At 48.2% G+C, this 11,946-nt stretch overlaps 2 long non-coding RNA genes across 2 annotated transcripts in view; one reads left to right on the top strand and one right to left on the bottom strand.

Annotated features, from left to right (window-relative positions):
• Positions 1-11,946, top strand: part of LOC310697655 — a 147,591-nt gene that overhangs the window by 83,107 nt on the left and 52,538 nt on the right. The gene's annotated exons all lie outside the window — the stretch shown is intronic.
• On the bottom strand, positions 3,241-4,227 carry LOC310697610. The gene is made up of 3 exons (XR_014521096.1): positions 3,968-4,227; positions 3,787-3,863; positions 3,241-3,493 (listed from the first exon to the last, which is right to left on the bottom strand). It is a non-coding gene; the product is annotated as an uncharacterized lncRNA (long non-coding RNA).

The following is an 11,946-nucleotide window of genomic DNA, read 5'->3' as shown; positions in this document are numbered from 1 at the left end:
CCTCAGATATGCAGATGACACAACCTTGATGGCACAAAGTGAGGAGGAATTAAAGAACCTTTTAATGAGGTGAAAGAGGAGAGCACAAAATATGGTCTGAAGCTCAGCATCAAGAAACGAAGATCATGGCCACTGGGCCCATCACCTCCTGGCAAATAGAAGGGGAAGAAATGGAGGCAGTGAGAGATTTTACTTTCTTGGGCTCCATGATCACTGCAGATGGTGACAGCAGCCACGAAATTAAAAGACGCCTGCTTCTTGGGAGAAAAGCAATGACAAACCTGGACAGCATCTCAAAAAGCAGAGACATCACCTTGCCAACAAAGGTCCATATAGTTAAAGCCATGGTTTTCCCAGCAGTGATGTATGGAAGTGAGAGCTGGACCATAAAGAAGGCTGATTGCCGAAGAATTGATGCATTTGAATTATGCTGCTGGAGGAGACTCTTGAGCAGGGGTCGGCAAACTAAGGCCCGGGGGGCCAGATGCGGCCCAATCGCCTTCTAAATCCGGCCCACAGACAGCTCGGGAATCAGCATGTTTTTACATGTGTCCTTTTATTTAAAATCCATATCTGGCCCCATACAGCCAGCACCGTTCACCCACTCGGTGGGGCCAGGTAGTAAAGATCCGGACCCCAGATTCCCCACCTGAATATATCTAACATGAGCCTCCCCAAACACAAACTTCAGGCTGAGTCTACCTTAAGAGCCATTCAGCTGGCAGATACTAGCAGGGCAGGGCTTCCTCTTCAGAGAGAAACATGTGACCTCTGTGAAAAACAATGGAGTGCACCTCCAGGGGGTAAAGTCAAACCACTGTTAGCAGCACCCAAGTGACCACCCCAGGGGGGCGTAAGCCTGGGCAGCGAATATGGGTGTCCTGCAACTCGCCGGTTGGACTACTTTCCCTGATGCTTCTTGACAAATTCCAATCTAGTTGGTTGAAGGGCACTCTCAGAAAATTGGCCACATATGGTCTCTCCCCAGAGTATTTATTAAGTTTAGAAAGGGGAAGGGCCAAGAATATAATCAAAGAAAGACTCAGGGACATTGAAGCCCAAAATGACTTTAGTCAACTTCCGATAACTCATAAACTCCTATTCGATTCCCAAAGCCCCCATCTAGCAAACTATCTTAAAGTTCTACATAATGCCAAACACCGTTGGGCATTTTCCAGGGCCCGCTTTAACGCTCTCCCTTCAGCTCTTCTAGAGGGAAGATACAACAAAATACCAATCGAACAAAGATTATGTCCCTGTAACAGCAACGGGCATGTCATCTTATATTGCCCATTATATCGAGACTCAAGAAAAGAGCTGATCGAGCCAATTCTGAGGAAAATACCTCGTAGTACAGATGACACCTATATCAGACACCTCTTAGCTGACAAAGACCCCGAAATCAACAGGCCTGTGGCGAAGTACTGTTACATTGCAACAAGAATAAGACGAGCAATGATGACAGCAACGGGGTTCAAATTGCAAACATCGAAGGAACGATAATAAACAGTAATGACATTTGAATTGAATCCTCAAAACCTTAAAAGTCGAAACCTGGTCATAAACATAAGTACCAATTTTGTGATTTGGCCATATCTCCACTGTTATCTGTAGTACAATAGTACTCATATTGCCAATTTTATTTTATTTATAAATTGCTTGTTGGTCATTGACCGTATTAAAGATATTTGGATTTTGGGGGTCCTGCGCTGCCCAGATGACAAGACTTGCTGATGGTCTCCAAAGGAAAGCAGAGCAAGACACCTGGATGCAGGTGTTGCCAGTGTACAAGCACCACCCAACCATTTTAGGGAATCCATTTAGGATTTGTGCATTTACTCCTTAACCCTTTCTTCTCCTCAAGGTATCTTGGCAAGGCAGGAGAGGTTTAGGATCAGTTTCCCTTATCCTTCCCAGGTTAGTAAGCCCCATCTGGCCATAGTCAAAGGACAAATGTCAATTTCCCATTTTTTCCAATCACAAATTCAGTTCCCTGTTTGATTTTCAGGGTGGTGGTGGGGCGTTTGCTTATTTCTTAAACGTTCTAATGGAATTTTCTCCCAATATCCAGATTTTCATATGCAATTTTGCTCATACACACGTTTTGCAAGCAATTTCCTGTAATATACAGCAATGCAGTTTTCTGCCATTCGTTTCCATGTCCACTTTAGCCTAATTTAGACATTTCGGCATACGCTGGGCTCAATTTGCTAAATTCAGAGAAGTGTGACTTTCAAAGGATAGCCATTGTTGTGGTTTGCCTATTGTTTCAGGAAACATGAAACAAGTCCACTTATTTATTCAGTAATTATCGCAAAGAGTGGCTGGGGAAACCCAGCCAGATGAGCGGGGTGCAAGTAATAAATTATTATTCGGAAACTGCAGCAAGTCTCTGCTCCGTTCCAAGAAGGCAGGAAGCAGACAGCCCACCGCCCTGCGATGAGGGGCGCCCACTCTTGCTTACCTCCTTCGTGGCCCACTGGAAGCCTGCCACAACACTGTCCTTGATCTCGTTGAGGTACTGCACCCCCTTGGTGATGTCCGTCAGGATGTTGGGGCCAGTGCCGTCCGGGCCGAAGTACCAGATCTTGCGGGCCTCGGCCACGTCCCACTCGTACTTCTCGGCCAGGTAACGGGCCCGTGTCTTCAGCTCCTGGCGGGCCGAGACGTCGCCTTTGTCGATGTCCTCAGCCAGGCCGTCGGGGAAGGGGCGGGCTTTCATGTACAGGCGGTTGCATACACAACGTGGCCTGTGGGAGAAGAAGACTCACTTTAGCCCAGGTCTGTGTTACGACATGGATGCAATGCGGCAGCGAGCTGCAGCTGGCTGGAAAGCAAAACATGATGGGAATGTTGGGACTGTTCCGTGGGAACAGAGGGACAGTCTATTCACAGTGCTGAGCACCGGATTTAGCTCAGAGTGTAATTTGACCTGTACAGGAAGTACAGGAGGTGGAGTTTGTCTCTCTGCTATTGGTGTTTGAAGAAAGCAGACGTGTTTCTCTGTAACGCTGCAAAGACAGAAATAAAGGCATGTAAATACATTTCTGTCTATCTCTTTCCCCTGCCTGGGGGCAGGGAAGAGTGGTGTGTTCTTCTCACGCTTGAGGAGGATCGCCGATCGTGACCTAGCCTGGATCCTGCAAGAGAATGCAGACAGGGAGGTCAACCGGGATTCAAGCCGGGTGCCTGGAGAGTGGCCAGTTTCTCCTGATAAGGCTTGATTTCCTAACAGTCTGTCCTCCTTGCCCAAACCTTGAGCACTGCATTCCTTATCAGCCATAGCTCCGCCTTATCCATTTCTGTACTGCTTCCATGTTATTTTGATACCAACTCTCGTAGGAACGCCATGATTTTAAGTCAGAGAGTTGGTCTGGAAGTCTGGAGCAGTGTGTTCTCCCTGCTCCGTGCAAATTCTCCCTTCTTCCTCTTACCTGTATTATTTGCGGGGAGGGGGCTTCAGCAGCAGCCGCAGCGGTGCAGCAGCCATACCCTGCAAGAAAGAAGGAATCCCTGAATGTGTGAATGGTCTGTCACTGACCAGGGACGGGGCTTCAAGAAGCCGTTGCAGGAAGTCGAGTCCCAGGTGAGCAGAGGGCTCTTGGGTTCGAATCCTGTTTCTGGCGAGGGGCGTACCGATGGGGGGCAGGGGGGTGGGCTGCCCCAGGTGCCATTCTGAAGGGGGGTGGCATTCCAACACCCCCCCTGCCCGCGCCCCCCAAACCCACAAATCGCGAGTGGCAAAGCATAGAGCGGCAAAGCCATGAAATCCCCCTGTCCCCTTACCTGTGAGGCGAGAGGCCGTTGTCTCGGCTCCAGGCCCTCCCGGGACGCGGCGGCTCCCAAGCTGAGCCTTCTTCTCGCTGCAATACAAAGGGAGACATCAGCCGACGCCTGGCTCCCAGCCACGCGAGCCCCAGTCTGGGGCAGGAGGGTGGGGACCTGGGAAGGGGGCATATTCTCCTACCTGATCTTATTAACTGCCCCACCCTAAACTCCTCCGTGCGGGCATCTGGGCTCCATCCCGACCGGCCCGGCACAGAGGCAGCAGCCAAAGTCTCCCCCGGCTCCGGAATCACTTGGGAGGTCTTTTGGATGGGGGGAAGCCTTGGCTGCTGCTTCTGCGCCAGGTATGGCCGGGTAGGAGCCCTTCCCGCACGGGGGATGGAGGGAGGGTGAGGCAGGCGAGAATCGGGAACCGCCGGGAACCGCCAATATGCTCTGTCCATCTTCACCCCGGGAGCAGGCACTGAAGCCTCGTTCTTGCCAGCCTCTCGCCTAAGAAAGAAACAAGCTCTGTTATTCTGATTCCTTGGAGGAGTTCCAGATAAATATATATATGATAATATTTCTTATTGTTGTTGTTGTTTAGTCGTTTAGTCGTGTCCGACTCTTCGTGACCCCATGGACCAGAGCACGCCAGGCACTCCTGTCTTCCACTGCCTCCCGCAGTTTGGTCAGACTCATGTTTGCAGCTTCGAGAACACTGTCCCACCATCTCGTCCTCTGTCGTCCCCTTCTCCTTGTGCCCTCCATCTTTCCCAACATCAGGGTCTTTTCCAGGGAGTCTTCTCTTCTCATGAGGTGGCCAAAGTCTTGGAGCCTCAGCTTCAGGATCTGTCCTTCCAGTGAGCCCTTAGGGCTGATTTTCTTCAGAATGGAGAGGTTTGATCTTCTTGCAGTCCATGGGACTCTCAAGAGTCTCCTCCAGCACCATAATTCAAAAGCATCGATTCTTTGGCGATCAGCCTTCTCTATGGTCCAGCTCTCACTTCCATACATCACTACTGGGAAAACCATGGCTTTTACTATACGGACCTTTGTTGGCAAGGTGATGTCTCTGCTTTTTAAGATGTTGTCTAGGTTTGCCATCGCCTTTCTCCCAAGAAGCAGGCATCTTTTAATTTCGTGACTGCTGTCACCATCTGCAGTGATCATGGAGCCCAAGAAAGTAAAATCTCTCACTGCCTCCATTTCTTCCCCTTCTATTTGCCAGGAAGTGATGGGACCAGTGGCCATGATCTTGGTTTTTTTAATGTTGAGCTTCAGACCATATTTTGCGCTCTCCTCTTTCACTCTCATTAAAAGGTTCTTTAATTCCTCCTCACTTTCTGCCATCAAGGTTGTGTCATCTGCATATCTGAGGTTGTTGATATTTCTTATTTCTTATTATCATCTATATATTTATATATCTATATATTTATAATATTTCTTATGATCATCTATATATTTAGGCATATTTATGAGCCAATTTTGTGCCCCACCCCTCACCTGCGCCCCTGGTGGGGGCCCACCTCACCACCCCCTACCTAGGGCCCTGCTTGGACCACAGAGAAACCCTCTCCATAAAACTATAGGGATCTCTAAATCACGTTTCCTCCTCCACCCGCAGGATCCCTGGGAAACACTTCCCCTGCCACACAAAGTCACAACATACCTCCGGATGTTCCTGGGTTTTCCTGCACCGCTGGGCTGCTGCTCCTTCTCCAAACCACGGCCCTGCAAAGAAAGAAGGACATTGTACTTTCTAGGGGGACAGAACTAGCACCCCGGCCAGGCTGCCCATGCCCACGTCACCACAGGCTGCCAGCCTGCTCCTGCCTGGGCGCCTGACCCCTGGCTTGGAAGGAGGGGGCGAGGGGCTGGGGCGAGACGGGACTGCAACCCCCCAACCCAGCCCTGTTTCACTCAGGTCAGCGCCATGACCTCCCTGCACATGTGGGGAATGGATTCCCCGTGGAATTAACCTACCACAATTAATGAGTGTTAGAATGGCGCTGGTTCTATAAATTAAGGGGTTTACAGCTGTAAAGATTAAGATTAAAAAGAAGAAAGGAGGTTATAAATTTGAGAAGATTGAGAGTAAGAATTTGTTGGGAAAAAAGTTTGAAATTAGAATGCAGTAAGGGGAGGTATGGGGGAGTCTGGGAAATAAGTTATATGAAAATAAGGATTTGAAATTATACATGTTTTTGGTCTGTTTTGTGTTTGTTTGTGTTGTTTTGTTTGTTAAATTTTTTTGTGAAATTTGAATAAAATTTTTTAAAAAAGGAATTGCTGAAACAATTAACAGAAGTGGAATACAAAAAGGGAGGTGTGAGGAGGTCGTTGAAATAAGTGGATGAAAGATAAGATATTGAAATTGTTTGATGTGTTTTAAACGGTTTTTGTTTTGTTTTGTTAGTTTAGTGTTAGTGTTAGTGTTATGTAGTGTCTTTGTATTGTATTGTGTTGTGTTGTCTTTCTTTTTGTGTTTAAATTGTTGGAAAAGTAATAAATATTATTTTTTTTAAAAAAAGGAATTAACCTACCACAATCTCCAGAGGTGGTGCCCCTCCAGCCTCCCTCAGGTTCGGGCGCCTCAGGAGTCTTTTAGGTCCTAGGAGACAGAAAGGAAAATAAAAAAACAGAGGAAGAGGTTACAGGTGGGAAGACTTATAACACCTTCTAGAAATGACACCAAAGAAGGATGTTCTTCTCATTATAGGGGATTGGAACGCTAAAGTAGGGAGTCAAGAGATAAAAGGAACAACTGGCAAGTTTGGCCTTGGAGTTCAAAACGAAGCAGGGCAAAGGCTAATAGAGTTCTGCCTAGAGAACAAGCTGGTCATCACAAACACGCTTTTCCAACAACACAAGAGACGACTCTACACATGGACATCACCAGGTGGGCAGCATCGAAATCAGATTGATTATATTCTCTGCAGCCAAAGATGGAGAAGCTCTATACAGTCAGCAAAAACCAGACCTGGAGCTGACTGTGGCTCAGAACATCGGCTTCTTATAGCAAAATTCAAGCTTAAACTGAAGAAAGTAGGAAAAACCACTGGGCCAGTAAGATACAATCTAAGTCAAATCCCTTATGAATACACAGTGGAAGTGAGGAACAGGTTTAAGGATTTAGATTTGGTGGACAGAGTGCCTAAAGAACTATGGATGGAAGCTCATAACATTATACAGGAGGCAGCAACTAAAACCATCCCAATGAAAAGGAAATGCAAGAAAGCAAAGTGGCTGTCCAACGAAGCCTTACAAATAGCGGGGGAGAGAAGGCAAGCAAAATGCGAGGGAGATAGTGAAAGATACAGGAAATTGAATGCAGATTTCCAAAAAATAGCAAGGAGAGACAAGAAGGCCTTCTTAAACGAGCAATGCAAAGATATAGAGGAAAACAATAGAATGGAAAAAGCCAGAGATCTGTTCAAGAAAATTGGAGATATGAAAGGAACATTTCGTTCAAAGATTACCATAATAAAAGACAAAAGTGGAAAGGACCTAACAGAAGCAGAAGACATCAAAAAGAGGTGGCAAGAATACACAGAGGAATTATACCAGAAAGAAATGGATGTCTCGTACACCCCAGGTAGTGTGGTTGCTGACCTTGAGCCAGACATCCTGAAGAGTGAAGTCAAACGGGCCTTAGAAAGCACTGCTAATAACAAGGCCAGTGGAAGTGATGATATTCCAGCTGAACTATTTAAAATTTTAAACGATGATGCTGTTAAGGTGCTACACTCAATATGCCAGCAAGTTTGGAAAACTCAGCAGTGGCCAGAGGATTGGAGAAGATCAGTCTACATCCCAATCCCAAAGAAGGGCAGTGCCAAAGAATGCTCCAACTAGCGCACAATTGCACTCATTTCACACGCTAGCAAGGTTATGCTTAAAATTCTACAAGGCAGGCTTAAGCAGTATGTGGACCGAGAACGAAAACAAAAACCATCCCAATGAAGAGGAAATGCAAGAAGGGGAAGAAATGGAGGCAGTGAGAGATTTTACTTTCTTGGGCTCCATGATCACTGCAGATGGTGACAGCAATCACGAAATTAAAAGACGCCTGCTTCTTGGGAGGAAAGCAATGACAAACCTGGACAGCATCTTAAAAAGCAGAGACATCACCTTGCCAACAAAGGTCCGTATAGTTAAAGCTATGGTTTCCCCAGTAGTCATGTATGGAAGTGAGAGCTGGACCATAAAGAAGGCTGATCGCCAAAGAATGGATGCTTTTGAATTATGGTGCTGGAAGGAGACTCTTGAGGGTCCCATGGAGTGCAAGAAGATCAAACCTATCCATTCTGAAGGAAATCAGCCCTGAGTGCTCACTGGAAGGACAGATCCTGAAGCTGAGGCTCCAAGACTTTGGCCACCTCATGAGAAGAGAAGACTCCCTGGAAAAGACCCTGATGTTGGGAAAGATGGAGGGCGCAAGGAGAAGGGGACAACAGAGGGCGAGATGGTTGGACACTGTTCTCGAAGCTACCAGCATGAGTCTGACCAAACTGCGGGAGGCAGTGGAAGACAGGAGGGCCTGGCGTGCTCTGGTCCAGGGGGTCACGAAGAGTCGGACACGACTAAACAACAACAAGTTGCTTTGGGAGACGATAATCAGGCATAGCCCAGTTCTGTGAAGCTTGGAGGGGGGGGTGTTAGGCATCTGGGCTTTAGCAGCACAGTGGTGGCTCGGGTTAAGAACTTAATTTGTTCTGGAGGTCCGTTCTTAACCTGAGGTACTACTTTTGCTAATGGGGCCTCCCGCTGCCACCGCGCCACCAGAGCACGACTTCTGTCCTCATCCTGAAGCAAAGTTCTTAACCTGAGGTACAATTTCTGTACAAGCCAAGCCCTGTCTCCATGGCTCACCTGAATCAAGAGACTCATCTTGTTTCCAAATTTGTAGAGAGCCCGTTCTTGCTGCATTAAATGGCCACATTCTCGAAGCACTGGCAGCTGTGTCCAGCTCCGCTCCAGCCCCCCCCCCCTCGTGCCGCCTTCTAGAACCCACCGCTCTCAACCGACTCTCACCTGCCCCCCCTTCAAACTCCCTTTCCAAGCCTCCTTCCATCTTCCATCTCCACCAGAATTCCACTCTCTCTCTCTCTCTTCCCCCTCCCTCCCTGCTTTAGAATTGTAATAGCATCACCTCACAATAATAATATTGCCACTCATCTCCTCTAGGCCTCCTACCTGGAGAATCCATCTTTCTCTACCAACTCTCACTGTCATCTGACAGGCATCCCCCTTGCAGGGCATTATATGGCTTGCTTGCAAAGCAGCACTTTGTGAATTAGGCTGGCAAACAGGGGCCAGGCTGCTGGGTTGTCCGGCAGCTGAATGAAGAAAAATAAAACTAGGGGGGGGGGGTCAAAGTGTGCTGGGATGAGGCCCCCGTGGGTCAGGCCAGAGGGGGCTGGTGGGGGTGTGGTTGTGTCTCCCCTTCTTCTGCATCTTGCTCCCCCGCCCGTTCCTTCTGGTGCTCGAGAGAATCAGAGCATGGCAGAGTTGGAAGGGGTGCCAAGGGGCATCTAGTCCAACCCCCGGCAGTGCTAGGATCCTGCCCACAGCCAGCCCCTGGCTGGGCTCCACACTCCCACCACCTTCTTCCCAGCCGGATGCACAGACCCCTTGCCATTCTGTATGGGGTGGGGAAAGGGGAGAGAGAGATGTTTTGCTCCCTATCCCTCCGGACATGGATATGAGAGTCCTGTCAATATCTCAAGGGCGTCACAGGGAGGAAGCTTGTCTTCTCCTGCTCCAGAGGCCCTCAGGACCTGAAGCCATGGCTTCAAGCGACCAGGAAGGAGATTCCAACTCCAGGAAGAACTTTCTGACAGCAAGAGCTGTTTGACAGTGAGAGGAAATCCCTCAGAAGATGATAGACTCTCCTTCCTTGGAGGTTATCAGCGGAGCTTGGGGCGGCCATCTGCCATGGGTTCTTGAGCTGAGATTCCTGCAAATTGCAGGGTGTTGGACTAGAGCGTGTTACTTCCAGGTTTCGGCGCTCATGCATACGCCGACGCTCAAAATGATGTCACGCGCATGCACAGAAAGGCGAAAAGCGATGCATGTGTCTGTGTGCGCAGATGTGCCGTCGCTAGTTACGTTCGCTTCTGGATGCGAATGGGGCTCCGGAACGGATCCCGTCCGCATGGTGAGATACCACTGTACTGTAGCATATATTCAACACAAAAAACAGCGGCAATTTGTTTTTGACAAAGGACAGCTGGACATATAAAGGGCCCCATTACCTTCAGTAGCTTCGAGCCTCATCAATCCTAAATCTGGCCCTGCGTCGGACATTTGGCTTCCAAAGAACTTTTGCAAACCAGAACACTCATTCCGGGGTTGCAGTATTTGGGGACCGGAATGCAAGGCGTTTGAGATCCAAGGTATAACTGTATTTTCTTTTAAATATTTTGTTTTCTCTGTGAAAAAGACCCTGATGTTGGGAAAGATGGAGGGCGCAAGGAGAAGGGGATGACAGAGGACGAGATGGTGGGACACTGTTCTCGAAGCTACCAGCATGAGTTTGACCAAACTGGGGGAGGCAGTGGAAGACAGGAGGGCCTGGTGTGCTCTGGTCCAGGGGGTCACGAAGAGTCAGACACGACTAAGCGACTCAACAACAACAACCATGTCTGGTCTTCAACATGAAGTTTCAGATTGAGTGTAGCAATTTCGAAGAGACGTTTTATTAGCAAGCGAACACCCATTTATGTACAACATCCATCAATGAACTTAACCTTCTCTAACAGAACAAGCTAACTGACAGCCAGGCAGTGGCGTAGCGTGGGTTGTCAGCACCCGGGGCAAGGCAAGTAATTTGCGCCCCCTAACCCGTGGATTTGCGCCCCCTAACCCTAACCCCCAGATGTTGCGCCCGGTGCGCCCGGCCCCCCCTGCACCCCCCACGCTACGCTACTGCAGCCAGGCTCTTTAGAGTCTATTCAGCTTAAAGATACAGTACTGTGGCTGTGCAACAGGAGAGGGGGAAAGGAATGGAAATGGGTTGTGATCTGGGTTCAAGGGAGAGTTGAGAAAAGCAAGGAGGGGTCAAGGAGAAAATAGGGTGCGAAGGTTGTTTTTTGTTGTTGTTGCAAAAATGGAGAGAGCAAGTTGGCATGGGAATGGGGTTGAAGAACAGGTGCAGACGATGGCTCCATAATTGTCAAGGCTGGGTTCAGATGCAGGTTGAGACGCAAGAAGCAGAGCCTGTCAGTGCAACTGATTGTTTGTTCAAGAAAACAGCATACAGAGTCGGACATAACTAAACCAGGCAGGGTTACAGGGAACCAGGCAGAGGGCCTTCTCGGTAGTGGCACCTTCCCTGTGGAACACCCTCCCACCAGATGTCAAAGAGAACAACAACTACCAGGCTTTTAGAAGACATCTGAAGGCAGCCCTGTTTCGGGAAGCTTTTAATGTTTGATGTATTATAGTATTTTAATATTCTTTTTGAAGCCGCCCAGAGTGGCTGGGGAAGCCCAGCCAGATGGGCGGGGTATAAATAATAAATTATTATTATTATTATTATTATTATTATTATTATTATTATTAAACAAAAACAAGTCACCATGCTCCCTAAAGGGTTGGGGATCAGCTTGTCCAGACCTTACAACCAACCTCTGACTTCCCAAGCTGCAAAATGGGACCGACGTCCGCATTTCTGCTTACAGTTTACACTTAATGTAGAGGGGGAGGAAAGCCGGGGGGGGGGGATTCACTGGCATCCCTTGGGTTTCAGACAGTACATGGGTAAAGGTATTTTAATTTCACCATCTGCAGTGATCATGGAGCCCAAGAAAGTAAAATCTCTCTCTTCCTCCATTTCTTCCCCTTCTATTTGCCAGGAGGTGATGGGACCAGTGGCCATGATCTTCGTTTTTTGGATGTTGAGCTTCAGACCATATTTTGTACTCTCCCCTTTCACCCTCATTTAGAGGTTCTTTAATGGTGACTTTATGGGACAATAAACTCCATCACCCTTGCCGACAAAGGTCTGTATAGTTCAAGCTATGGTTTTCCCAGTAGTGATGTATGGAAGTGAGAGCTGGACCATAAAGAAGGCTGGTCGCCAAAGTATGGATGCTTTTGAATTATGGTGCTGGAGGAGACTCTTGAAAGTCCCATGGACTGCAAGAAGATCAAACCTCTCCATTCTGAAGGAAA

This window comes from Podarcis liolepis, assembly GCF_965112155.1.
Source record: "Podarcis liolepis genome assembly, chromosome: 18".
In the NCBI taxonomy this organism is placed as follows: Eukaryota; Metazoa; Chordata; class Lepidosauria; order Squamata; family Lacertidae; genus Podarcis; species Podarcis liolepis.
Note: the sequence above shows the minus strand (reverse complement) of the source record. Positions and strands in the feature narration are given on the sequence as shown.